This window comes from Desmodus rotundus, chromosome X (genome assembly GCF_022682495.2).
Source record: "Desmodus rotundus isolate HL8 chromosome X, HLdesRot8A.1, whole genome shotgun sequence".
NCBI lineage: Eukaryota > Metazoa > Chordata > Mammalia > Chiroptera > Phyllostomidae > Desmodus > Desmodus rotundus.
The window spans coordinates 26155646-26182423 of record NC_071400.1 but is presented as its reverse complement, the minus strand read 5'-3'; the positions used below and the strand labels follow the sequence as shown (position 1 = coordinate 26182423).

General features: G+C 40.8%; 1 pseudogene; it reads right to left on the bottom strand.

Moving 5' to 3' along the window:
• Positions 1–15616: 15616 nt before the first annotated feature.
• LOC112310548 (ATP synthase subunit g, mitochondrial pseudogene) lies at positions 15617–26191 on the bottom strand (annotated as a pseudogene).
• Positions 26192–26778: the final 587 nt, after the last annotated feature.

Below are 26778 nucleotides of genomic sequence, written 5' to 3'. Positions count from 1 at the left end.
TTCAGGAACTACTATAAAGGACACATGGACAAAACCAAGGGGGAGGGTGGAAGCAAGGGGGTGAAGTGGGCTTGGCTGGGGTTCGGGGAGAGTGGTGGGGAGAAAATGCAGACAACTGTAATTGAACAATAAAATAACTTTAAAAAAAGCCATTTAGATGGTATAGCCCACTCAGAGGACAATCTGAGCACATATCTTTATGTAACTGGGTTGCTCTCAATTTTTTAATAATAATAATTATTATCATAATAATAATTATTATTTAATCCTTACCTGAGGACATGTTTATTGATTTTAGAAAGAGGGGAGAGAAACATCAATGTGAGAGAGAAACAAACTGAGCCACCGGCCAGGGCTCTCCAATTTTTTGTCCCATTCCCGTCTTTTAGCTTGATTGGTAAAGAAGGTAGCATTTGCAGCCCTTTTAAAACCTACCTCCAAACTCTGACCTAAGCCTGTTCTACTAACTAACCTCCTACCTCCTATCTCCCCCACCCGGTGTGAGGCCTCTAATGATATTTTGGTGTTTGAAGAGCCACAGATTCTATTCTGGACTTTGTGTTAGGCCTGCAGACCCTTTCTGGAAACTCCAAATCATGGCAGGGAAAGAAAAGATGCCAAGAGGGTGTTGGCTGTTAGCTCCTTGCTACTTCTGCCTCCAGACCTTGGCCCTTATCAAATCAGTCTGATGTGTTGTCTAAAGAGAAAAAATAAAGAAGCTTCCAAACAAGAGCCACAGAATCAAAGTGTGCAATAGTTTTCCTTGGCTACACTGATTTATAGGCACCACAAAATTCTCCAGGGCTAGGGCCAGCAGCCAAGTGATTGACGATGATGACCAAAGGAGATTTGTGTGGGTTTTCCGAGGCCTAACAAAGTGGGATCCTCCTTACCAGCAGGTGGCTATCTAGAGGGAAATGGACAAGGCTCTATGCTCCTGCACCCCTAAAATAAACCTCCTCATGACCTTGTAGGAAGTCTGCTATGTCTTTTCCCTTTCAGAGTAAAAGTGTGAAGTTTACTTGATGGTCAACTTATCACTTTGTTTATGGTGGGGAGAGAGAGAACGGAGTTAGGAGGCCTTCTTTCCCTGACTTGGTTCTTTTCTTGCTGCAAGAGATGAATTCAAGCAAGAAACGAACACATATAGTAGAAATGAGATAGTTTATCTATACACTTGAGCAAAAGCTGACTATTGGGGTTTGGGAGTTATATACCTCAGCTGGCTTCTAGAAATACCTCTCCTTCTTCCCTTCTAAGTCTTGTCAATAATGTACAGCTACAAAGGCTTTCTTTCTTAGTTAGTAAAAGCTCTTTGTCTAGTGATATTGTTACAGAGTTCCCATTTCCCAGTACAGAATCTCAAGGACTACCCCCATTCCTCCTGCTTGTGATGTTCAGGATATGTGGCAATCTTAGCAAGATTGTTCCAGAAGCTTGCAGAAGCCAATTCCCCTTCTCAGCACAGTCTCAGGGACTCCTCTTCCTCCTGTGCTATGTTGCTTGTGATGCTCAGGACACCCAACAATCTTATCAAACCGAGCTCAGGACTGCTGAGTTAATTGGTGAAACATATCTTCCTTTTGCCTCTAGCCTCCTTTCCTCATTAGATTGTAATGGTGAGGGCTCTGCCTTTATTTTCCTTTGGTTGCTCATTTCTAGCTGCTACATAACAACTTCAGTGTTGACACTCTTTCCCATTCTACACCCCCACCCCAACCCAGAGCCTGCAGAAGAGTGTAGGGTGGGGATTTTTTGATGGGTGGGGAGTAGTTTGCTGAAATGTTGCAAACAGGCCAGACCTGTGACCTGTGGTCACCCTGTCTGCTAGTTCAAATGCAGAAAGGAAGGAAGGTTTGCAAAGGCTCTTCACTGGTACTATAAGTCCCATAAATAGATGTTTCTCCAAAAGGACAACAAACTCACAACTATCAACGACCGAACCTAAAAAACCAAACCAAACCAAACCAAAAATGAACTAAGCAAACATCTAGAACAGGAACAGGTTCACAGAAATAAAGATCACATGGAGAGTTATCAGCGGGGAGGGGAGCGGGGAATGGGGGAAAAGGTACAGGGGATAAGAAGCATAATTGGTAGGTACAAAATAGACAGGGGAAAGTTAAGAATAGTGTGGGAAATGGAGAAGCCAAAGAACTTATATGTCCGATCCATGGACATGAACTAAGGTGGGGGAATGATGGTGGGAGGGGTACAGGGCAGAGGGGAATAAAAGGGAGGAAAAAAATGAGACAACTGTAATAGCCTAATCAATAAAATATATTTTAAAAAAGAATAAAGCTAAGAAAGCAATTACAATACTTTAAAAAAATAGGTGTTTCTAAGGGCAGGCCAGGACTAGGATTTTGAGAAAGGGGAGACAGTCCTGGGGGGGTTGGGGGGGCTCAAAAACTGAGCAAAAAAGGAAAAAGGAGAAAGAACTCATAGACATGGATGACAGTGTGGTGATTTTGAGAGTGAGGGGGGTGAGTGGAGGTGGAAGAGGGTGTGGAGGGATAAATGGTAATGGAAAAAATACAATAAAATAAAAAAAGGAAGGGGAGGCAACTGAGTAGTTATTTGTGAATAGGTCTTGGTATCTGTGGTCGATATAGCATGTACTTTGCTGCCATATTGACAGGCGGTGGGGGAGGGTGGTGACAGAGGCTGTTTATCCCACCAAGCACCCAGCCCCTGGGTGAGAGGTCCGTTGGAGATCACAAATCTGAGTCGGTGGTTCCTATTTCTGGAAGCAACCTGTTGTCCTCATGCATGTTGTTATAAAACCTCTTCAATGTGCCTTGCAGGGCCCATCAGAATAGTAATAATAAAGCCTCATGTCTAAAAGCGTATAGAGCACTTTCATGTCATTGGTCTCTCTTTACTTCTACCTGCTGTCTATGAGGTAGTGAGGATGGCAGTATCATCCCCATTTTAATGGTGAGAAGATGAAGGCTCGGAGAGGCCTCAAGGTTTTTTGGCAAGGTAGTGTTTGAGTGGCGTCCGATTGGAATCCCAGATATCTGACTACCCTCCTGCTTCTCAAAGCTCCTAGTAGCTCATCCTGCTCTTTTGTGAGGCCTTTGGGAGAAGGTAGAAAAGTTTGGTTGCTGGGAAGGGGAGGCACCACAGCTGGCACCATATGCTCCTTCATGGGGTTGAGGTGGTTAGAAGCATTGACCACACTAGCAGCTTTTCTGGGCTCTCTTCTGACTCATTTTTGTTCTTTGTTCTTCAGCTCCACCCCACCCCCACCATCAGAAAGCCCCTCCAGCTTTTTGTTTTGCCACTGACGGAGATCCAGTAAGGACACTGTGAACACAGGAATCAAGGAAATGTTCTGCATTGCTCTGTCTTCTAACTTCATTAGATAATGTCCAGCATGCCTTGCTAATAGAGGATGCTCATGGAAATGAAGCTATCCATTCAGAACCATGGAGGGCTTGAAATGACAGGTTAACAAGTTTGGGCTTCATCCTGTAGGCAGAGGTTAGCCACGAAGGACAAGCAGGAAGAGAGGAAGCTCTGCAGGGGTAAACAAGGTGAAGAAATTACCTCAGAGATGTGATCCAGTGAAGGCTTGGTGCCAATTAATTGCTATAACTGGCTCCTTGCCTTCCAGCAAATGGTTGCAGTAATCAGATGGTCACAGCCCTCAAGTGTGTTGTAATTGTTTGTTTATTTGCCTGCCTTCCCTGCTTTTCTATGAGTTTTGGGAGCAAAGGGGCCTAGTCTTATTACCCGGTTCCTAGCAGAGGGCAAGACCTAGAGTAAATGCTCAGTAAATGTTTGTTCATTGAATGATGAGAATTTCACAACTTTGCTCACAGATACTGCTAACAAATTCCAATCAAGGACTGCTAACCCTTAGAGTCTTTCCTATTTATATATTAGGCACCTGGGTGGAGCCACTGGGGTCCTGTTTAATGGGCTGGAACAGGCCTTGACTAACTAGAAAGTAGTTGGCTAAATGGATCCCTGGTGTCTGGCAGAGTAGTTTTCCCCCTTAAGGCCCTGTTAAAGAAACATTATTCTGACACTTGTTAAAATGGTAAAGATGTTCTTCAAGACTATTGCAATAAGGGATGAGACTCAACTCAACTCCTAATAGCACAAGGACAAGTAGAGATTTATAGCCAATGAGCAGAGTGAGGGAGTCGGTGGATGCAATTACTGAGAGGAATTTGATTAAATGTCATTATGGATTGAATGTTTGTATCCCCAATCCCCCTTTATGCACTGAAGCCCTAACCCCCAGTATGATGATGTTTGGAAGTAGGGTCTTTGGGAGGTAATTAGGTTTAGATGAGGTCCTGAGTGTGGGACCCCATAATGGGATTAGTGTCCCTTTAAGAAGAGGAAGAGAGCCCTGACTGGTGTGGCTCAGTGGTGTGGTCATCCTGCAGACCACTGGGGGTGGGTCACCAGTGATTCCTGGCCGGGGCACATGCCTGGGTTGGGGGCATGCAAGAGGCAACCAAGTGATGCTGCTCTTGCACATTGATGTTTCTCTCCCTCTCTTCCTCCTTCCCTTCCCCATCTCTAAAAAATAAACAAATAAAATCTTTAAAAAACCTTATTAAAAAAAAGAAGAGGAACCAGAGTTAGCTCTACATTGCTCCCTCTCCTTTCCTCCCTCTCCCCTCCACCTTCCTTTTCTTCCCCCCCTCTCCTTTCCCTCCTCCTCACGTGAAGACAACAGTGAGAAGGTGGCCTTCTGCAAGCTAAAAAGAAGGCTCTCACCAGGAACTAAGTCTGCCAGCTTCTTGATCTTGGACTCCCAGCCTCCAGAACTGTGAGAAATATATGTTGTTTAAGTCATCCAGTCTATTGTAGTTTGTTATAGCAGCCTAAGCTGACTAAGACAGACATCAAAGGTGAGGAAATTCTTACTAAACTGACTTAACAGGATTATTGCTAAAGGCAAGACAAGGACTTAGAAATCAAAGGTAGAGGATGAGGAACCTGATCAGATATCAAGGGTGATCACATATCTCATGTGGGAGGATATTCCACTAAACTGACTTAGCAGGATTCTTTGATGAAGGCAGGCCAAGAACAGGGCCAAAGAGGAGGCCTAGTTAAAATGAGGGCTTAGAGGACCCTGACCAATCTTAGTTCAAGGAGGTAGTCTTTTTGAGAGCATAGTTTTGCTCATTAGGTCTGGCACTTGCCATACCATTGAAACCTCCATTTGCCTAGGCAAAGTTTGCATAGGCAGGCATACCAGGGGGAATCCTCAGCTCAGGCCAGTGGTTGCCCAATGGAGCTGTCCATTACAATCATCTGGGAGCAGCTTTCAAAATACTTATGCCTGGGCCCGATCCCATACCTATCAAATCTGAATTGATGAGAGGGTAAGGCAACTATATATTTAACACACTTTCCTGGTGATTGTCATTATCAGTCAGGTTGGGGGCCCCTGGATTATTTTTTTTTCCCAAATACAAGTATGGTGTACAGAATTCCCCAAAATGATTTTTTTATTGTTGTTCAATTACAGTTGTCCCCATTTCCCCCCATTACTGTCCCCTGCCCTACCTACCCCACACCTTCTACTTTCAATCCCCCCCTGCCCCCGTTGTCTTTGTCCATGGGTCTTTTACACATGTTCCTTCACTTGACCTTTCCCCTTCTTTTCCCCATTATCCCCCATCCCCTCTGGTCACTGTCAGTTTGTTCTTTATTTCAATGTCTCTGTTTCTATTTTGCTCACTTGTTTGTTTTGTTGGTTAGGTCCCACTTATAGGTGAGATCATATGGTATTTGTCTTTTACCACCTGGCTTATTTCACTTCTCATAAGGCTCTCCGGTTCCATCCATGCTGTTGGGAAGGGTAGGAGCTCCCACTTTCTTTCTGCTACATACTATTCCATTGTGTAAATGTATCATTTTTTGATCCACTCATTTGCTGATGGACACTTAGGTTGTTTCCAGCCCTTGTCTATTGTAAATTGTGCTGCTATGAACACTGGGGTGCATAGGTTCTTTTCGATTGGTGTTTCAGGGTTCTTAGGGTATAATCCCAGCAGTGGAATTGCTGGGTTAAAAGGCAGTTCCATTTTTAGTTTTCTGAGGAAATTCCATGCTGTTTTCCTCAGTGGCTGCACCAGTCTGCATTCCCACCAACAGTGCACTAGGGTTTTCTTTTCTCCACATCCTCACCAGCACTTGTTGTTTGTTGATTTGGTTATGATGGTCATTCTCATCAATGTGAAGTGGTACCTCATTGTAGTTTTAATTTGCATCTCTCTGATGAGTAGTGATGCTGAGCATCCTTTCATATGTCTCTGGGCCCACTGTATGTCCTTCTTGGAGAAGTGTCTGTTTAGGTCTTTTGCCCATTTTTTAATTGGATTATTTGTCTTCTTGGTGTACCCCATGGATTTGATGGGGGAACTTGAGAGTTGGAAAATCTTAGTTTTAGGTAATACTTAATAAGTTTAGTAGTTAATGCATGTAAACAGCTATTGTTTCAGTACTGAAGGTACAGCCCACTCTGACTGCAGGAGACCATAAACAATGAACCTTTGTGCTGCAGAGCAGACCATAAGCAATCAAGGTGGTATCTGAGTCATTGTGTTCCAGAGAGAGATAGTCTGCTGCCCAGGACAGAGGACCCAGGATCCAGATGGAAAATCACCGGTCAGCAGATGAAAGGATGTTAGGGAAATTGCTGGACTGCAGCTCTTATCTGATTAACCTGTTTCTGGAATTCCAAATCCCTTACCTACACTTTTTTCTGGTTATAAAAAAGGCTGGATTGAAAGGAAACGTAAGATAGTGTGTTAGGGTACAAACCCACCGTCTTCTCAGATCACTGGCCATCTGAATAAAGCACCCAAAAAGATTCAATCCCTGTCTCTGCTTATTGGTTCTGGTAGTGCCAGGCAGCATGGATGCCAACTGATTTACACGGTTTTACACTATGGACAAAGATGGTGACAGAAAGGGCATGGGAACTAGTTGTTGGAGAGGAGGTGGATAGACAAGAAGTAGGGGAGGCTGGAGAGGGTCTGATGTCTACTTTGTTGCTTTCCCCATAGACATATGAGTTGTTCCCTCTACCCTTGCAGGGTGCTAGGAATTGTGTACTCAGCAAAATGGCAAACTAAGTGAATACTGTTTGTAGTACCTGACACCTTTGCTTCTCTGGTGGGTTTTTTTTTTTTAAACTCCTTTAGGGCCTCTGTTGCCCCTTGGACAATTTAGTACTGTAGACATAAGTAAAGTCCAAACCAGTAAGAACTTTGAGTCATTTGAGCCAAACTGACAAGTGCCAGGAAGCAAAATCTCAACAGATTGAGAAAATGCTCCAGAGAATGGCAGTTTTACACCGTATTTTATACATTAGAATCAAAGGAGAAGACGTGAAGGGGTTAATTGAAATTCACTGGTGACAGTTTAGGGAAGTGGGACAAAGCAAAGTGGGTGGGGCAACCTCTGGGATTGTATAAGAAGTAAAATGATAGACACAGACTTCTTTTACACAGATCAATACAGCTAACAATCAACAATTAACATGATAACAATAACAATGGGGGGCTCTGTGGTCTCTGCTCTGGTGGGAGATTGTGCCCTGAGGGGTCTGGGAAAGGGAAATAACCCTGACATTCCTAAGGTATGTGATCAGTAAATGCAAAACAAACAAATAAACAAAAAACAAAACAATAGGCTCAGTTAAGGTGCAGATTGACTTTTGTTAGGGAAAATTACTGCCCTAGGACAGGACTTTACTCCAGGAACCACTTTTAGTTAGGAAGTTTTTTAATTCAGACCACCCTGTGTGGTTCCTTTAGGTCTCTGAGTTTGTAAGGCCACCACACAGGCCTGCTCTGAGCTTGCCAGGTTTAGTGTGTGGCCCCTTTTTCATCCACAGTACCCTCATCTTCCCTTTCTAATCTGTTCTTTTGGAAAGAGGGTGGTTAAGTACTGCTCACTAAGGTTTCTGCTTTTAATGAGGCAGATTGGCTTTTTTGTTTGTTTGTTTGGCTTTCACATTGGCTGTTTTAAAAAATGGGGACAAATCCAGAAGCTAAGGGACTGGATGTCCCAAAGTCAGAAATTCATACATCTGAGAGGGGGCAGAAAGGTTTTGCATGCGTGTGTTTGCATGGATCTGGAGGTACTGGGGGAAAGACTCATTAGTAACCCGACAGATTACACAGACATAGCTGCTTTCTTTCCCTGTGCTTAAAGTCTGCTCAGATACTTTGTGCCCCAGATTCTTGCGACTTTCTGGGAGATATTAGGCAGAGTTCTTTTTCCTAAAAGGACAGAAAAATGAAAGATTTAAAGCTAAACCCTGACTCTTAGATAAAATGCAACACTTACTGAGATAGCAGTATGTCAGCAGAACATGGTCTCATTGGCTCATTATCAGGTGAGGTCAGGACATTATTTCTGGCAGGTTCTGAAAGCCACAGCCTGTTATAAAAAGTCTTCTTCCTGAGGGTTTAATACAGCTTGTTCTTGCTCCTTCACAAGAGCTCAGCGCTTTCTTTCTCTATTTTTCTCTCTTTCTCTCTCTCTCTCCCTCTCTCTCTCTCTTTTTTTGGGCTTCCTTTTAAAATGCTAATTGAATTTGCTTGATCTCTACTGCCTCCCAACCCCAGCTAATTCTGGAGATCTAGAAAGGGAGCTTGATTATCTATAAAAGATGCGCCTGTCTTTGCACCTGAGCTACCTTTGTATTTCATTCTGTTTTATTACAGGAAATTGTGTCGGGGCCCTAAACACTAACATACATAACATTGATTGTATTCTGCATAACAAATTGGATTAGGATAATTACCATACAGATGTTAAAAAACTCCGAATGCAAATCAATGCAATTAGTCATGACTTAATATACTATAATTCACACATTGAAATGTCTTATTGTGATTATACTATTTTAGAACAAATGCTTTTACAAAAAAAGAGGAAGAAAAGAATTCTTTTACTCTGGTGCTGCACGTGCTCTGAACAAGAAATTGTTTTATGCTAATTTGGAATTTCACTACTTAGAATTCTTATTAACTAATCAGATCCTTCAATTTCTCTTACCCCCTTTTATATAGAGAAAGCTGCTTCTTTAGCAAGACAATTTCATGCACAATTCAACTTGAATGCCACCATTATGAACAAAGGAATTTGCACACGGATGCTTTTGACAAACATGGCTTTAGAAAACTGAGGCTTGAATGGTGGGGGGCAGGCCCCCCACACTGATGGCCAGGACCCCTAAACAAAGCAGATAGAGCATAAGCAATTGGAATGGGTCCAAGTCACTGGCAAAAAGGCGGACCTGTCACAAAGGGCAGTAGGTTCAGAGCTGCCACAAAGGGTTGTGCAGCTTGTGCCTAGCTGAGCGACAACTGGGGGCTCAACTCTAGCCCAAGATCCATGCTCCAAGCTCTGCACCCAGGTCACACAGGAAAGGGTGACTTTTGCTAATTCAAAAGGTGTCTTATGGGTACAGGCAAGTGTTTGGTGAGAGAAAGAAAAAAAGGTTTTTTTTCTCTCTTTTTTAAAGATTTTATTTATTTATTTGTAGAGAGAGGGGAAGGGAAGGAGATAGAGAGGGAGAGAAACATCAATGTGTGTTTGCCTCTTGTGCGCCCCCAGCTCGACACCTGGCCCGCAACCCAAGCATATGCCCTGACTAGGAATCGAACAGGCAACCCTTTGGTTTGCAGGCCTGTGCTCAGTCCACTGAGCCATACCAGCCAGGGCTAGTTCTTATTTCTAGGAACTACAGCAGCTGGGACCCCTTGGGTCTCAACTGTGAACTGAAATCCAATTCCTAAATTCTCTTCCGGTTTATCCTACAGCGCTTTGACACCATGATCTGTGCTTGCTTAGAATTCCCTGAAATTTAAGTTTTACACTCTCAAGTACATGCTCTTTGTAATTGTTCTCTGATTTATTCAAAGCTTTGCACACTCTACTGATCTGGAGGGCCCTTGAGAGTGCAGGAGAGGAAAACTAATTTTTCCTGTACCCTTCTAGTTCTTGGCTGAGACACCCCCCCCACCCCATAATAAAAAGACAGAGTAACAAAATAAAAACTGAAGTTGAATAACATGTATAACTTCTCTATACATGGAGACACCTAGGAAAACAACTCTGAAATGTCCTAAGCCATCACCTTAAATATCATCTCCAGCTAAAGACAAAAGATGGGGGGTATGGAAGGTTATAAAGGAGAGCACGATAAACAAAAGTAAGGCTGTTAGCCAGATTTAGGTTGTTGTATTCTCCATTGATAAGAGTTTCTAGTGATTTAATCATCCCTAGAAATGCAGATTTCCTTCATAAATGTAAACGTCTCTTACAAAGTTCTCCTTTTTCAGAGATTTCCCAGTGTCTGCTATTTCTAAGCCAAAAATAATCCTTATGCCAAAAAGGTATATTTGGGGTGGCAAGTTCTGCTCCACTTCAAAGGCTAGGCTTGTGCTATTATCATCCTGTCTAGAGATTCCCCACCTATGGTTGCCAGACTTGGCAAATTATTTAACTTAAATTCCAGATATACAACCAATGCTTGTATATATAATAAAATGAATAATAAATATATCCCATGCAATAGTTTGGGCGTATGCTAAAATTAATGTTTATCTGAAATTCAAATTTAACTTGGTGTTCTGTGTTTTATCTGGCAACCCCACTCCCACCTCCATCCCAGCACAAAGCAGAGAGTTTATAGATTAAAATAGATCTAGGCCAGTGGTTATCACATTCAAACATGCATCAGAATCACCTGGAGGTGATTAAGACACCGGCTGCTGGTCCCCACCCCCAGACTTTCTGATTCAGCAGATCTGGAGAGGTGCCCCAAAATTTACATTTCCAACAAGTTCCCAGATGCTGCTGCTACTAGTCTGGAGAGCATACTGTGGGAGCTACTGCTCTAGCACAACCTCAATAAACAGAACCAATGGGAATGAAGCTCTTGTTGCCAAGTTGATAGTAAGCAAGCAGAAAGCTTCATAGGCCTCTTGTCTGTGGGCTTCCTGGCAATGCTCCTTCAAGTGTGAATTCACCTATGTTGCCCTCATTAAACTCGCTGCATAATTGCACTGGACTACTAGGTTGGTGATAAGTAAAATTGTGCTTTGGATTTGTTGCTTCCAGTGTTATTTGTACCTCCATCAACTTAAACTCCTCTACCTCCCTCCCTCCCTCTAGGTACCCATGTCTTGCCACTGTCTAACTGAGGGATGGCAAACCTATGCATTAAGGGTCCCAGTGAAGAGGGACTCCATTTATTTTCTAAGCAGGGAAGCTGCCATTTGGGTATTACTGCAGTGTTTAGTAATGACATTGATTCCCTTTCAGGCTTTCTTCCTTTCTTCTGAGCAAGTCACCAGAATCATGTATTTCTTATCCATGATATATATATATATGGGTAAAAAGTACATCTTACCTTCTGCCTCCCTTCTCTGCTGTCACGGCAGACACTGTTATTTGATCACAGCTTTGTTACCCATGAGTTTGGGTGTGCCTTTTGTATCCTGTTATTAGTTAAGATGTTCTTGGTTGTAAATGACAGAAAATCTTTTAAATAAATCCTTATGTAGCATTTACTATATGCCAGACTGTTCTAAAGGTTTTATAAATTTACAAATTTACACTCTTTAAAATCAGCCATAGAAGATAAAGTTATTATCCCAATTTTACAGATTAAATGAAAAGGAGATTTTTTTTAGTATGGATTTGGGGGTGTCGCACAGAACCCAAGTTCCTGAATATAAGTTATCTTCAGAGATCAATTGAAATCATGGGAGAAATGCTGTCTGGTTTCTCTCTTTACCACTTGCTTTTGCATCTAGTATCTGTGTTGCATTCTTCTCCCTTACATTAGGCCAGCTTTGTCTTTCTAGTCCATATGGAGGAAAATATGGTAGCTAATACCACACAAGCATTACATGTGTTGGGTAGAGCACAGGTGGCAAACACAAGGCCCGTGGGCTGAATCCGGCCCGGCACCCTGTTTCTACCCAGCGGCAGCGCTGAGCTCTCGCTTAACTGTTAAGGAGTAGTTACATTTATACAGTCCTAAATTACATTCGGCCCTTTGAAGGCAACTGCGAGGCTGATGTGGCCCCCAGTGAAAATGAGTTTGACACCCCTGATCTAGAGAGAGTACCTGATCTTTCTCTTAATTCAAAAATCCCCTCAGAAGAAACTTATTAACTCAGGTTGGGTTAGGTGTCCAGCTCTTGGGGATCAGCTTCTGCTAAGCAAATGGAACTCATAAAAGAGGGCTTTACAAAACCACAGACAAAGGGCTGCACATCACATTGTAGGAATAGGCAGTTCCCACTGATACCATGTGGATAGAAGAAGGGAAAGGAAAAGTCCTTAAAATGAAGTATTGGAAAGACAATAGCTGTCCACAACACCTTAATTCATCAGTCCAGCTGTCTTCTACAAAGTGATCAGAATTGGTACATGGTACGGCTTGTCCTGTCCGCTCTGACCTTCTTGCTGTACCAATACAGAAAATGGATATGGTAGTCTCATGTGCACTTACTGCATTGGTCCAAATGGAGGATCCCCATATCTGTCCCTAGTTATCCTCTGTTCTCTGCCCCTATGGCCCTTTTCTGTTCATATTTACTACTGCTTGACCTTGTCCTGCAGGTGAACTCAGTCAACTGAATACACTTTCGATGAGCTTTTATTATACAGGGTGACAGACCTGTTATGGACAATGAAATTATCCCCAAGAAGGATTGTGGCAATTAGAGGAATGAGGCAGGGTGGACGTGTCATTAAGAAAGTTTCTCTCCAGTCCTAGCTGGTGTGGCTCAGTGGATTGAGTGCTGGCCTGCAAACTGCAAGGTCACCAGATTGATTGCCAGTCAGGGCACATGCCTGGGAGATGGGCTAGGTCCCCGGTTGGGGGTATATGAAAGGCAACCCATTGATGTTTCTCTCCCTCTCTACGTCCCTTCCCCTTTGTCTAAAAACATAAATAAATAAAATCTTTTTTTTAAAAAAAGAAAGTTTCAGTGTCTGGCTATTTAGGCAGAACCTTACGGAGTAGTAGTTAGGCCCAGAAACAATTTTGTTGGACTTAGAGGTCAGTAATCTTCTGGAGATGAACTCATGCTAACCAAATGTAAACCACAAGGGATAGAGATACAAAGTCAGATTTTCAATTTATTTATTTTCAGACTGAAGTTGGCATGTCAGCCTGTCAGACCAGACTTGAAAGGGAAGCTTAATGATGGCAGAGGGTTGTTTGGGGAGCAAGGAATGAGAACTAGGAGACCTCCTTGTATTATCTTACTGGCATCTGCCATTCATCTGTGAGAATCCCACCCTGGGGATAGATCACAGAGCAGGGACTAAATACTCATGTATTTGTTTGTCAGAATGAGCTTTCCTGGATAGTTGAGCAGAACATTGAGTTTTTGGAGTCTTTGACTCACCACCTTCTAAACATCCACACCAACCTTTCCTTTGGTTAACACATCTATCTTTAGCTTCAGTCAAATTAATGTGCAATAAATTATCAAGAGTATTACCTCAAACCAGTGTTGAGAAAGAAACATTGTTCTGCAGGATGATAATTGACGGTTGCAGCTAACCTTTTCCCATGGTTAACACTGAGTTAAACTTAGATTTCTTTTCTATAGGATTTCTCAGAGCCTTTAGTAAACCAATGTGCAGTGTGAATTTCCAAAACAAGTCTAGAGAAAATTTATTTCACCACTTAGTTGTATTTTTCAAAACAAGTCACAATGGCAAGTATATTAGTTTCCTATTGTTGCTGTAACAAATTAGCATACTTAGTGGCTTAAATAAGCATAAATGTATTATTTTATAGTTCTGTAGTTCAGCAATCTTAAAATCAAGGTGTAAGCAGGGTTGAGTTTCTTCTGGAGGCTCTAGGGAAGAATCTGTTCCCTTGCTTTTTCCAGCTGCTAGACGCTGCCCACATTCCTCTCCATCTTCAAAGCCAGCAGTATAGCATCTTTAAACCCTCACCTTCCCTTCTCCTCTCTACTCTGTCATCACATCTTCTGACTCTGTCACTTCTGCCTCACTCTTACTAGAACTCTTGTGATTACATTGCAGCCACCCAGATAATCCAGGGTAATCTTCTCATCTCAAAACACTTAATCCCATGGCAAAGTCCTTTTTGCCAGGTAATGTAACACATTCATAGGCTTTGGGGATTAGGATTTGGACATCTTTGGGTGGGGGGACCATTATTTTACCTATCATGGAGAACAATGGGAAACACTGCACTATGGTATTAAATGTGTTAATACAATCCTACTCTTCAAAGATTATGCCCAGGTTAAACTTCATTGGATTTGGGGATTTCCTGACATTTCTCAGCTATTTGAGTTTATAATGGGCTACCACAGATCTCACAGAATTCTCAGAGGCTGCTTATTACCTATAAAATCTAATGCTCTCTACTTGTGAGGCAGTGGCAAAAGCTCCTGGATGGAAAAAGAGGAAGGGCTTGTACAAGGAAAAGGGGGTATTTCCCCAAGACTCTTTCCCAGAAACACAGCATTCTCAGAGAACAAAGTTATACAGAAGAATTCCATGGTAGTGGGTTAAAGTTACTTGTTCAAATGAAAGTAGAGATAACCTGTAATTTGAAATGGAAATTAGAGCTGCAGAATGTCTTAAACGAAAGTGTTACTATCCTGGGAAACCCCCTTTGACTTGTGAGCGAGAAAGTAAGTCTGCAAGCAGGTGACCTTTTCATGCTACCTGATGTATTTGTGACAGGTGCTGTGCTGTGTTTGAAAAAAGGGACAAATACCATATGATCTCACCTTTAACTGGAACATAATCAACAAAAGAAAAAAGCAAACAAAATACAACCAGAGACATTGAAATTAAGAACATTGTAACAATAGCCACAGGGGAGTGGGGAGGGGAGAGTGGGGAGACGGGTCTATAGGAGCTACTATAAAGGACACAAGGACAAAATCAAGGGGGAGGGTAGAGGTGGGGGAGGGAGGTGGGACTGGCTGGGGTGGGGTGGAGGGAAGGGGAGAAAATGCAGACAATTGTAACTGAATAAAAATAAATAAAAATAATAATAAATAAATTATAGAAATGTAAAAAAAAATCACAATTAAAAAAAAAGAAAAAAGTGACACCCAAAACTTTTCACTTTCCTGCAGAGAAAATTTGATCTCTTTTTTTTCCTCTAAGGATATTTAACTGTATTTCATGATGATGGTAATAGTTCTTTGATCTAATTTCTGCTGGGCATGAGGTCCCCTAAACTAATGATATCACCAGAAACCAAACTGAAGATGGAGTTATTGAGGTTCCATTAAATGCTACTGCACTGATTAAAAATAGTAATTTTACCTTAAGCACTAATCACGCCAAAGGTTTCATTACAGAGGACAAATAACTTAGATTGTTGAGAAAACTTTCTATGAAGTTTTGGGTCTATTTGTAAAAATACATACTAGAGGTTCCCAGGCATCTCTTTCTCACCAAATCTCAGTAGCCTTTTCTTTTTTAAAAAATTTTTTTGACATATCTTTTTTTATTCAAGTAGTATTCTGATCACTCATGATCCAAGAACATTCAAATAATAAACCAAAAAGAAACAGATGTTAAAGATTGGTATTCAAACATTCTAGCCAATCATGCCACTTTTGCCTATTATCTTGCCAACATAAAACCACATCCACACCTCAGTGGCCACCAAACCATTCGGCACAGCTTCCTTAACTGTGAGCTCTTTGAAGCAACCAGTTTGACCATTATTGGCTATTTTTTTCAAGCTCTGAATAGCTGTGGGAATCTCAGCACAGGTTGGAGGAACCTGCTCAACCTTGGCATAGTGCCAAAATGTGGCCAGTCCAGGCTTCAAGTAAGTCACAGCAGCGTTGACCAGCCCAGAGGCCTTCTCCACAAGGTTACAGACAAATCGGCCATGGTTCTAGGATGGAAACTCTATAGCCTTGAACAATTGGCTGATTGTCACCCCCTAAGAACCCCTCAATAGCCTTTTCTTTACTTCCATGTTTGTCTCATCCCCACTGACACTGACTACCCTAATGTATTAACTTTTTTTATGTATGGCTTCCATGACCCAGACCTATGCTAGTTTTCCTTCTATCCCCTTGACCACACCATTCTTAAAAAAATTTCTGGTTCCCTCTTTTCTCTTCTTTATCCTAGTTGTGGAGTCTCCTGAAGATACAGTCGTTGACATTCTCCTCTTTTTTTTATGTCTCTTTCACCCATCCATCAAACATTTTTTTAATGTTTAAATATTTATGTTTGGAGACCTATATTGTGCTCTGGGGATCCATAAATGTATTAGACACAGTCATTGTCTCCTGGGAACTCAATGAATACAATATTATGTAATATTTACTATGAAATATATGGAAATCCATGGCAGAAATCCAAATATATGGAAATCCATAGAAGCATCTATTGGGTTAGCCAAAAAGTACATTTGATATTTTTCCTGTATGATGGATCTAGTAGTGCTTAGTTGTCCTTAACTTCATTTGAAACAATTTTGTTTGATTGTATTGTGATAGTTGTCATATCAGCATGCATTTAAAAAAAGATCAAAATTGGTAAATTTTTGTGTAACCATTTTAATTTTGAAGATGGAAGAAAATATGCAATATTTTTGACATATTATGGTTTATTATTTGAAGAAAGGTAAAAATGCAACAGAAACGTATAAAAAGATTTGTGCAGTGTATGGAGAAGGTGCTGCGATTGATCGAACATGTCAAAAGTGGTTTGTGAAATTTTGTGCTAGAGAGTGCTCGCTGGACAATGCTCCACAATCGGGTAGGCCAGTTGAAGTTGGTAGCAATCAAATGGAGACATTAATTGAGAACAATCAATGTTCTGTCATGCAGGAAATATTCAACATACTCAAAATATCCAAATCAATGAAGTTATTAGTGAAAATAAAAGTGTCTTTTATTTTATGGAAAAAAACATATAGACTTTTTGGCCAACCCAATATATGTGTTTTCAATTAGGATGTTTCAGCTGCAAGTAACAGAAAACTCAACTCAAGATGACTTAAACTATAAGGACAAATATTATTTCTTTTTTAAAAAAGATTTTATTTATCTATTTTTAGAGAGGGGAAGAGAAGGTGAAAGAGAGGGAAAGAAATATGAATGTATGATTGCCTCTTGACTGCCCCCTACTGGAGACCTGGTCCGCAACCCAGGCATGTACCCTGACTGGGAATTGAACTGGTGACGCTTTAATTTGCAGTCCAGTGCTCAATCCACTGGGCCACCCCAGACAGGGCTACAAATATTATTTCTTATAACAAAATATCTAAAGGTATGGAGGTTCCAGAATTGGTCAATTCAGTAACTCAGGGACATCATTAAGAACCCAGGTATTTTCTGTTTTTTTCATTTGCTGTTTAGTATATCCCTTCCCAAATTGCAATATGGTTACATCAGTTCCATGCATTACATGTAGAAATGATATTCATCTAAAAATGATTTTTCCTGCATTGTATTTAAGTTTGAGTAAGAAAAATCTATCTTCCATGCCCCCACCCAACTTCCCTTTAGGACCCATCAGCTAGGGTTAATTATATCAATCACTGACAGGGGGATTGAAACTACTATGATTGGCTTAGACTGTGGATTTCAACTTTGACTGTGGGACCCAGGCATCATCAACATTTTTAAACTTCCCCAGGTGACTCCTCTCTGCATCCAAGGATGAAAACCACTGGCCTAGACCATTTCCTCTGATTTTCCCCTCTGGAGCAGAAGAGCTCCCAACCTCCCTTAAGAACGTGAGTATCTGCTATAAGACAAAATTGGGATTCTGGAAGCAAGGAAGAAATAAGGAATAGCTTTTCGGTAGGCAAACCACAGTGTCTGCCACAGTAACTAATCAGCATTCATGATTTACTAGCACTTCTATATGGGGACTGATGCTTCTGGCTGTGACCTCATCTGAGCTCCTGACCTATTTCTTCCATTGTCTCCTGGCATTTCTCTTTGGATTTTTGTCCACATCTCAATCTGAATGTGTTCCAAACCAAGTGTTCCAGCCTGCTTCTCCTCCTGATGACATTATTTCCATCATGTGGTACCAGCATTCTAAGGGTATTTCAGGTTCAGATTCTTGGAATATTTTCTTATCCTTTTTTTAATCCCTATTTTTAAAGTCACCTCACCCTGATTTTTCTCCCTGAGATATTTTAATTCTACTTTACTATATCCCCTTCTATCTTGGTTTAGGTTTCCCTACAGCATTTCCTGCTTGCATTCTTTCATAGCTATCAACCTGGTGTCCTCATACCAGGCTTTCACTCTATCAGTCATCCTGCATGTTACTGTAAACTCATTCCTAAGATACTCCCTTCACTCTGTGACTCAGCACAATGCCTTTTTATGGTTATCAAGTTTCTACCTGTTTTCAAGACGCTTTCAATTTCATACCCTTCCCATCTTTTAAGGATTGGTTGGAGGCCTAGGTCCTCCAAGAAGCAGTCTTCATTTAGGCCAATCCTCTTGGATTCAGAAAGATCTTGGTTGATCAACACTTATTACCTATGTTTTTTGAAATTTGCATAACTTTTCTGAGTTTCAGTTTCCTTATCTGTAAAATGGGAATAATATTAGTTTCTGCCTCAGGGGATTATTATTAGGATTAAATGAGTTCCTTTTCTCTCTGCCTCTTTTTTGACCTCTTATGTTGCCTACTCTTTACTACATAACTGAATCTTTTATTATCTGATGCCCTGCACTCTGGCCCCATTTTTTCATGGATGTAAGTACCTGTTCTTCCCCACTTGATAGTAAAGCTCTTTTAAGGGCAGGCACCATACAGTTGATCCTTGAATAATGCAGGGGGTTAGGATGCCAGTCTCCACCCCTCTGCACTTGAAAACTCAGAGCATAATTTAAGCTGGCCCTCTGCACCTGCCGATTCCAACCATGGATCAAAAACAGTGTTTTCTGACTGATGGTTGCCAGAGGAGAGGAGTGCTGGGGGCTGGGTGAAAAAGGTGAAGGGATTAAGAAGTACAAACTGGTAGTTACAGAATAGTCATGGGAATGTAAAGTGCAGTATAGGGAATATAGTCAATAATATTGTATCCCTGGCTGGTGTGGCTCAGTGGATTGGGCACTGACCTGTGAACTAAGAGGTTACTGGTTCAATTCCTGATCAGGGCACATGCCTGGGTTGCAGGCCAGGTCCCTGGTTGGGGGTGTGTGAGAGGCACCAATCCGTGTTTTTCTTACACATTGATGTTTCTCTCCCTCTCCTTCTCCCTCCCTTCCCCTTTCTCTAAAAGTAAATAAACAAAATATTTAAAAATAATATTGTAATAATTATATATACTGGAAATATAAGGGGGAACACTTCATGAAATATATGTTGTATAACCACTATGCTGTGCACTTGAAACTAACACAAAATAATACTGAATGTAAACTGTAATTGAAAACTAAAATTTAAAACAGAAAAAAAGGAAATAAAATACTGTTTTCCATCCACAGTTGTGAATCTGTGGATGCAAAACCCAGGGATAGGGAGGGACGACTGTATACTTATTTTTTTAAAAAATCTGTGTAAGAAGCAGACCTGTGCAGTTCAAACCTGTGTTCTTCAAGGTCACCTGTGCTTGCTACTTCTTTCCTGTGCCCTTCTAAATTCTCCTGTTGTGTGCTGAGCCAGTATAGAAGGTATTCCACAGATGCTTGCCAATTTTGTAAGTATTAAGCAGCACAAACTGAAAGTACTAGAGGAACTGGGAGGGAAGAACTATCTGCGGCTTACGGGGATAGAACGCCAGATGGAGTTACTTCCTTTTTTGTTACCTCTCTTCCAGTCAGCAGCTTCCATGCTTGGTTCCAGGCAGAGATTCAGGTGATCTTATTTAGACGGAGGAATCTCCATTGAAGTTTCTATTGCTTCCACTCTTGGGGAGAGGTGGAAGCCTGCCTTGCTGTAGCTCTGAGCTTGCATTCAGTGGCCTATTCATCACACTGGTAAAGGCCAATGGCTTTGGTTTCCCGTAAGGTGGGATTATTGTGTGGTGTGGTGGTATGATCTTCTATTTGTCCATTGCTTCTAAGTGTTATCAAAGTTATCACAAGGTGATATTGCAAATGACAATTTAAAAAAGTGTGACTCTTTGTTGGAGAAAAATGCAACATGTATTTTTCTTTGTGGCTTCACACAGTTTTGGTTTCTTTTGTTTGGTTGTTTATTTCAATTGTGGTGTTCCCCTTGCCTGGAACCTATTTGAACCTGAATCTAAATAACTGGAAGTTGAGTTGAGAAGAGCCTTGGGCAGAAAATTAGAAGACCTGAATCTGTGTCTGCCTTTAGCCAAGTTTCTTCTTTTCATTGTGCCTCAGTTTCCTCATCTATAAAATAGGAATGATGCCTACCCTATCTGGCTCACTTTGATGTGGAGATAAGGTGATAAGCAGTGTAGGCTTGCTTAGGAATGTTAAAAGCCTTAATAAATGTGAGGATGTATTATTTTAAATGGAGTTTAAATACAATGCGACTTCAAGGGAACATTCTTTAACCACTGGGAGTTGGTAAATTTGCTTTTGTGATTAGGCATAAGATTTGTATTATTGTCTTAAGGTATTTGATGGCTTCTCAACCCTTCTCCTTGCAGTGTTTGTAGTTCTGCATGTGTGGTGGTGGTGGTGAGCTTTGGAATCCTGTACTCCATGTGACTTTACTTTATCTGGTAATACATATTTGGTTTATTTGGAAATTCTCATATTTGCACTATAAGTAAATCACTTCCCTCCCTTCTCACCGTTCTTGAGTGTCTTAATAAGTGATAATTAAATTCATTTTGAAATATACTAACAATGAACATTGTTTGAACACTTACCATGTACTGTAAACTGGCCTTAGTCAATTTGATTTTATTTATATTTATTTTATTTTATTTTTTTATATATATAATTTTTTAATTTTAATTTTTTGTTATTCAACTACAGTTGTGTGCCTTTTCTCCCCATCCCTCCACCCCACCCCAGCTGAACCCCCTCCCTCCCCCACCTCCACCCTCCCCCTTGATTTTGTCCATGTGTCCTTTATAGTAGTTCCTCTAATCCCCTCTCCTCACTGTCCCCTCCCCACTCCCCCCTGCCCATTGTTAGATTGTTCTTAACTTCAATGTCTCTGGTTATATTTTAAAGATTTTATTTATTCCACTTTTAGAGAGAGGGGAAAGGAGGGAGAATGAGAGGGAGAGAAACATCAAATGGTTGCCTCTCACATGCCCCCCCTACTGCAGACCTGGCCCACAACCCAGGCCTGTGCCCTAGACTGGGAATCGAACTGGCGACCTTTCAGTTCGCAAACTGACACTCAATCCACTGAGCCATACCAGCCAGGGCTGATTTTATTTATATTTATTAATTTGGGGATAATGGTAGCCATCAAAAAGGTCTAAGTTTGAGATGGGGGAGAGTTATTTACTTTTTCACAATCTCCTTATGAGGTTATAATGAGACCAAGTCTTGGACTAAATTTCATCGTACACATTAACATTTATGAAGTGAACATTCATTAATATTAGTGACAAAACAGTTCCTGCAGCCTGTTCTGTAAGCTTGATAATGTCCTGGCAATCTGTCATTTAAAAGGCTTTGAGCACAATGTGCTTAGAAGGATCATGGGAGGAAAGCACAACCACATTTCAGAAGCAGAATTAAAAAAAAAATTCTTTTGATTGAGATAAAATTCATGTAATATAAATTGACCATTAATCATTTTAAAATATATAACTTGGTGGTATTTAGTGCATTCATAATATTGTGGAGGCATCACCACTATCTAATTCCAGAACATCTGGTCACCATCAAAGAAAACACTATACCTATGAAGCAGTCATTTTCCACTCACCTTCTCAACCCTTCCCCCCACCTCTAGGCCTCTGGCAACTACTAATTTACATGCTATCTCCATAGATATACCTACTTTAAAAGAGCATATTTGACAGTTCATTTAAAGTCTTTGTCCAGTAAGTCCAAAGTCTGGGCTTTCTAAGGAACTGTTTCAATTGATTTTTTTCCCCTGTGGATGAGCCATTGTTGTCTTGTATCTTTACATTCCTTGTAATTTTTTTTTGTTGAAAATTAGATATTTAGAATATTACAGTGTGGTAATTCTGGAAATACGGTTCTCTATCTCACCCAAAATTTGTTGTTTTTGCCTGTTGTGGGCTTTTCTAAACTATTTTTATGAAGTCTGCATTCTTTGTCATATGTGGCCTCTGAAGTCTCTGTTCTGTTAGCATAGTTGTCAACTGGTGTTTTGACAGTTACCTTAAGTGCCTAGAGCCAAAAAAGGATAAAAAAAAAAAAAAAGAAGAAAGAGAGAGAAGATAAAGAAGAAAAAAACTACTGTCACCCACAACTAGTACAAGATAATATTGAATGTAAACTATAATTGAAAAATGAAATTTTTAAAAAAGAAAAGCACTACTCTTTTAGTCTTTGAAGATTGGTTCTATGTTGGGTACTGCTTCAGTGTTTAGCCCGGCCACTTACATCTTAGTCTTTACTTCCAACTTGTCTAGAGCCTGAAGCCTAGGTAGAGCTTAAAACTTAGGGTCTTCTCTTGCTCTTTTTGAATATGCATCTCACATAGGGCATACATGTGCATTCCTCAATTTCCTGGTGTATGTGGGAGTTTTTAAACCTCATATTCCTACATGTAGCTCCTTTCCCAAATGTTTCCTTACCAGGATTCTTGCTCTATTTACTTACACTTAACATTTAATATTATATTAGTTTTAGGTGTACAGCATAGTGATCAGACATTAATGTAACTGATGACTTGGTGTATCCAATGAGTCTGGTATCCCCTTCATGCCATACATTTTAAAAAATATTATTGGCTGCATTTCCTATGCTGAACTTTTCTCTTGTTCTATTTCTTGTGCAGACCGTTGTCCCTTTCTTCATACTGCTGCATCCAGTACCTGTGCCTTTAAATGTGTTTGCCCAGGAAACTGCCCTACTACTGGACACTGTCTGAGTTGGGCAAAACAAAGGGCAGCCTTTGCCCTGATCTTCAAGGGAAAGCCAGACAGGTCAAGACCCAACTTTTAAAGAATAAAGTCTATATTGCTCCCCCTGGCACCAGCAATCTGCATCAGAGATGCAGGCTGTGGTTTGCACAGCCACTAATGTGTAGGAAATGGTTAGTGGGTAATTTAAAATAACATGGTGCTCTGTTACACAATGCAGTCTCTTCTTTCTTCACATCTTCCTCTGGTAATTGTCAGTTTTTGATTTTGTATTCAAGAGTTCTGCAAAAGTTGACTCTGACAGTTTTGCCAGGTCATTAGTTGCTTTTAGGGAGGAGCCCTGTAGTTAGTTACCTATTACTCTGTATTCAGTGATATCCCTCCCAGAAGCAGGATTTTTGTGCCTTACAGTAGATATTAGACAATCAAGAAAAACATTTATTTTTTATTATTAATTATTTTGTTTTATTGATTCTAGGGGGAGGAGAAAGGAGGGAGAAAGAGAGGGAGAGAAACATCGAAGTGAGAGAGAAGCATTGATCGTTTGCCTCCCATACACATCCCGACCAGGGACAGAACCCACAACCTAGGCATCTGCCTTGACCAGGAATCGAACTGGCAACCTTTCAGTTTGCAGGATGATGCCAAACCAACTAAACCACATCAGGCAGGGCCAAGAAAAAAATTTAAATGAATGGCTGGAACAGGACACTATAGGTATAAATTTTCAAGTTTTTCCCTCGGGGTACAGACAGGCTATAGGGTTCCCTAGATTTTTATACTCTGTTCATACAAAGGTGGGAGTGTCTTTAAAATATATTTTTGTAACCAGTCAGAGCTCTTATTGTGGATGTTAACAGGCCACTGCTTTTCATCAATGAAACCAATTTTTGACATTTGTTATGGTAATTAGCAAAGTATAGTTGGTTCTGCATCTGATATAGAGGTAACAGAAGCACTTGTGGTCATCACCTCTGGATTGTGGCCCTTTCTGGCATAATTCTGGCTCCCTGCCCCCATCTGTGCATCCTGATGAGGGCAAAGGACTGACCCTAGAGGTAAAGCGGAAACCCACTGTCACATACTTAATATCACACTGTCTATGCTTAAGTATCATAAAGTAGGTGGCAAATATTTGTTGATGTTAGAAACATCCGAACTTGCAGAGAATTTTTATGAGTTTGTTTGAGCCAACCTGATGACAATTGCCAGGAAGTAAAATCTTAATGGATTGAGAAAATGCTCCAGATAATGGCAGTTTTGCAGCTTATTTTATACATTAGAAACCAAGGAAGAGACATAAAGAGGGCTACGTGAAATTCATTAGTGGTAGATTAAGGCGGCAGGGGAAAGCAAAGTGAGGAAATCTCAGATTGGAAAAAAAGTAAAATGAAGAGACACCTACTTCTTTTACATTGAAGGGTACAAAATAGTTGATAATTAACATTTGCAGCACATAGATAGTATTTGAGGAACAAGATAACAATGAGGTGCTCTGTGGTCTTGTGCTCTGGTGGGAGGTTGTACCCTGAGGGGTGTGGAAAAAGGGAGTTACTTGACATTCCAAGGGTATGTTATTTTAGATGCAAAAAGGCAATAGACAGGTTCAGTTATGGTAACAATTGACCTTTGTCAAGAAGCTACAGGCCTAGGACATGACTACCGGCGTTTAGTTAGAAAGTTTTAATTTCAGACCATCCTGTGTGGTTACTTTGGTGTCTGAGTTTGTAAGGCCACTATGCAGGCCTCCCCTGAGCTTGTCAGGTTTAGTGTGTGCCCTACTTTTTGTCTACACATTGTAGCACATATATTATGTTGTTTAATACTCACAACAATTGTATGAAGTAGTGGTAGAATTGTCTCCATGCTGCAGATGAGGAAACTGAAATTTAGGGGCATTAACTTGTCTGTTTAGGGGTGCCCAGCTAGTAAGTAGAAGACCTTGGATTTCAACCCAGCTCTCTGAGACTCCATATTTCTTAAGCATTACTTTATGACTAATAGCATCTATTTTATCGGGGTTTTTTGTTGTTGTTGTTATGTGAAAAATGCTTTTAAAAGAAATTTTGGAACACCAAATGTTCTTAATGGTTGAAAGCTGGCTCATAGGTAGAAAATGGTTGGCTGGCTTCATTATCTGTCTTTGGTCCTTTTAGAAGCTTGCTACATAGCAAGGCTCAAGTGCAATGAGAGATTATGGGAAACAGCAGCGGTGGTCTCTGTTAAGGGTGTCTGGGAGGATCTAATGATGGCTTTAGTGTTTGTGTGATCCTGGAGTGGACTGGGAATTGGACTTGAGCTTCACTGTCCACTTTTTCTGTCCTGCCACTATTGTACAGCAGTGCCTGCTCAGATTGCTGGTTCAAATTGCCTGTCACATGGCCCTACCAGCATACACAAGATGAGATGTACTTAAGTTTGATACACGTGGAGAAGGACAGTCTTTTAGGACAGACTATTAGTGATTGATGACTGGAAATAGGAACATAATTCAGTTTTGCCCTTGAAGTATGACAGGTATCTGCTCTCACTTTGGTGTTTTGGACAGTCTCTTTTGGAGAGCATATTCAGCTTTTTAGTGACATCTTCAAGTTAACCCCAACAGAGTTAGTTTTAAGAAGTGGCAGAAGATGTGGTCATCTACAGAATGAGATTTAAGGAAACAGTCGGCAGCGCATCACTCCCTACAAATTCTACCACCATTTCTCAATTTATTTGTGTTTTCAAAAATGTGATAGGATCCCTGGCTGGTGTGGCTCAGTGGATTGAGTGCTGGACTGTGAAGCAAAGGTTGCTGGTTTGATTCCCAGTCGGGGCACATGCCTGGGTTGTGGGCCAGGTGCCCCTAGGCCAGATCTCCACTGGGGGTGTGCAAGAGGCAACCATACATTGATATTTCTCTCCCTCTCTTTCTCCCTCCCTTCCCTTCTGTCTAAATATAAATAAATAAATAAATCTTAAGCAAAATTTAAAAAATGTGCTAGGAAAATGCCATATTTTGTATGGAGTCTACTAATGCTATTTTGAAGTAAACACCCCTGAAAAGTGATTTCTTTTCCTTCTCACCAACTTTTGGAGGGTAGACAACAGCATGGGGACCATGAAACTTACACTGGGGGAAATGAGGATGTCAAAACTTTTCCAGATGGCTTGAAATGAATGCAGGTGTGCCTGGATTCCTGCCATTGCTCCTCATCCTGAAATGGTAGTCAGTAAATGCACTTCTGGTAGACAAGTCCAGTTTTTAATGTGCCTGTGGAATATGCTAGCTAAAGAAAGCCAACTATGAATCTGTTTATTCAGCAAGTAAGTATCTGTGTTTCTGAAGTTTGCATTTTTATTGAGGTTCCTTAGATTCTTAAAGTGGCTCGAGAATGTCATTACAAATGATAGTAAAAATAAGTAGAAAAGCTTACTTAGATGGTGTGAGTTGTATGTGTAATGGACAAAGGAGGAGAGAAAGGGAAAGATTTGTATTGATGGGTTTTGGTATGTGTGTGCATATGTCTGGCAGAGAGAAGTAACTAACATGCTTACTATGTGCCAGGCACTGTGCTGTTTTTCGTGTATTATTTTGTTTAATTTTGATGTTAACTTTGAAATAGCTAGTATTCTCCTTTTACTGGTTAGAGGGTCATAGTAGCAGTTTGATTCTAAGTAAGTAGTAGGAGACCCAGAGTTAGATCTAGTTGTGTGACCTTAGGCAACTCACTTCTCTTTGGGCTTCAGCTTCCTTACCTGTAAAATGAAAGGTTATCTTTTAAGGACTTCTA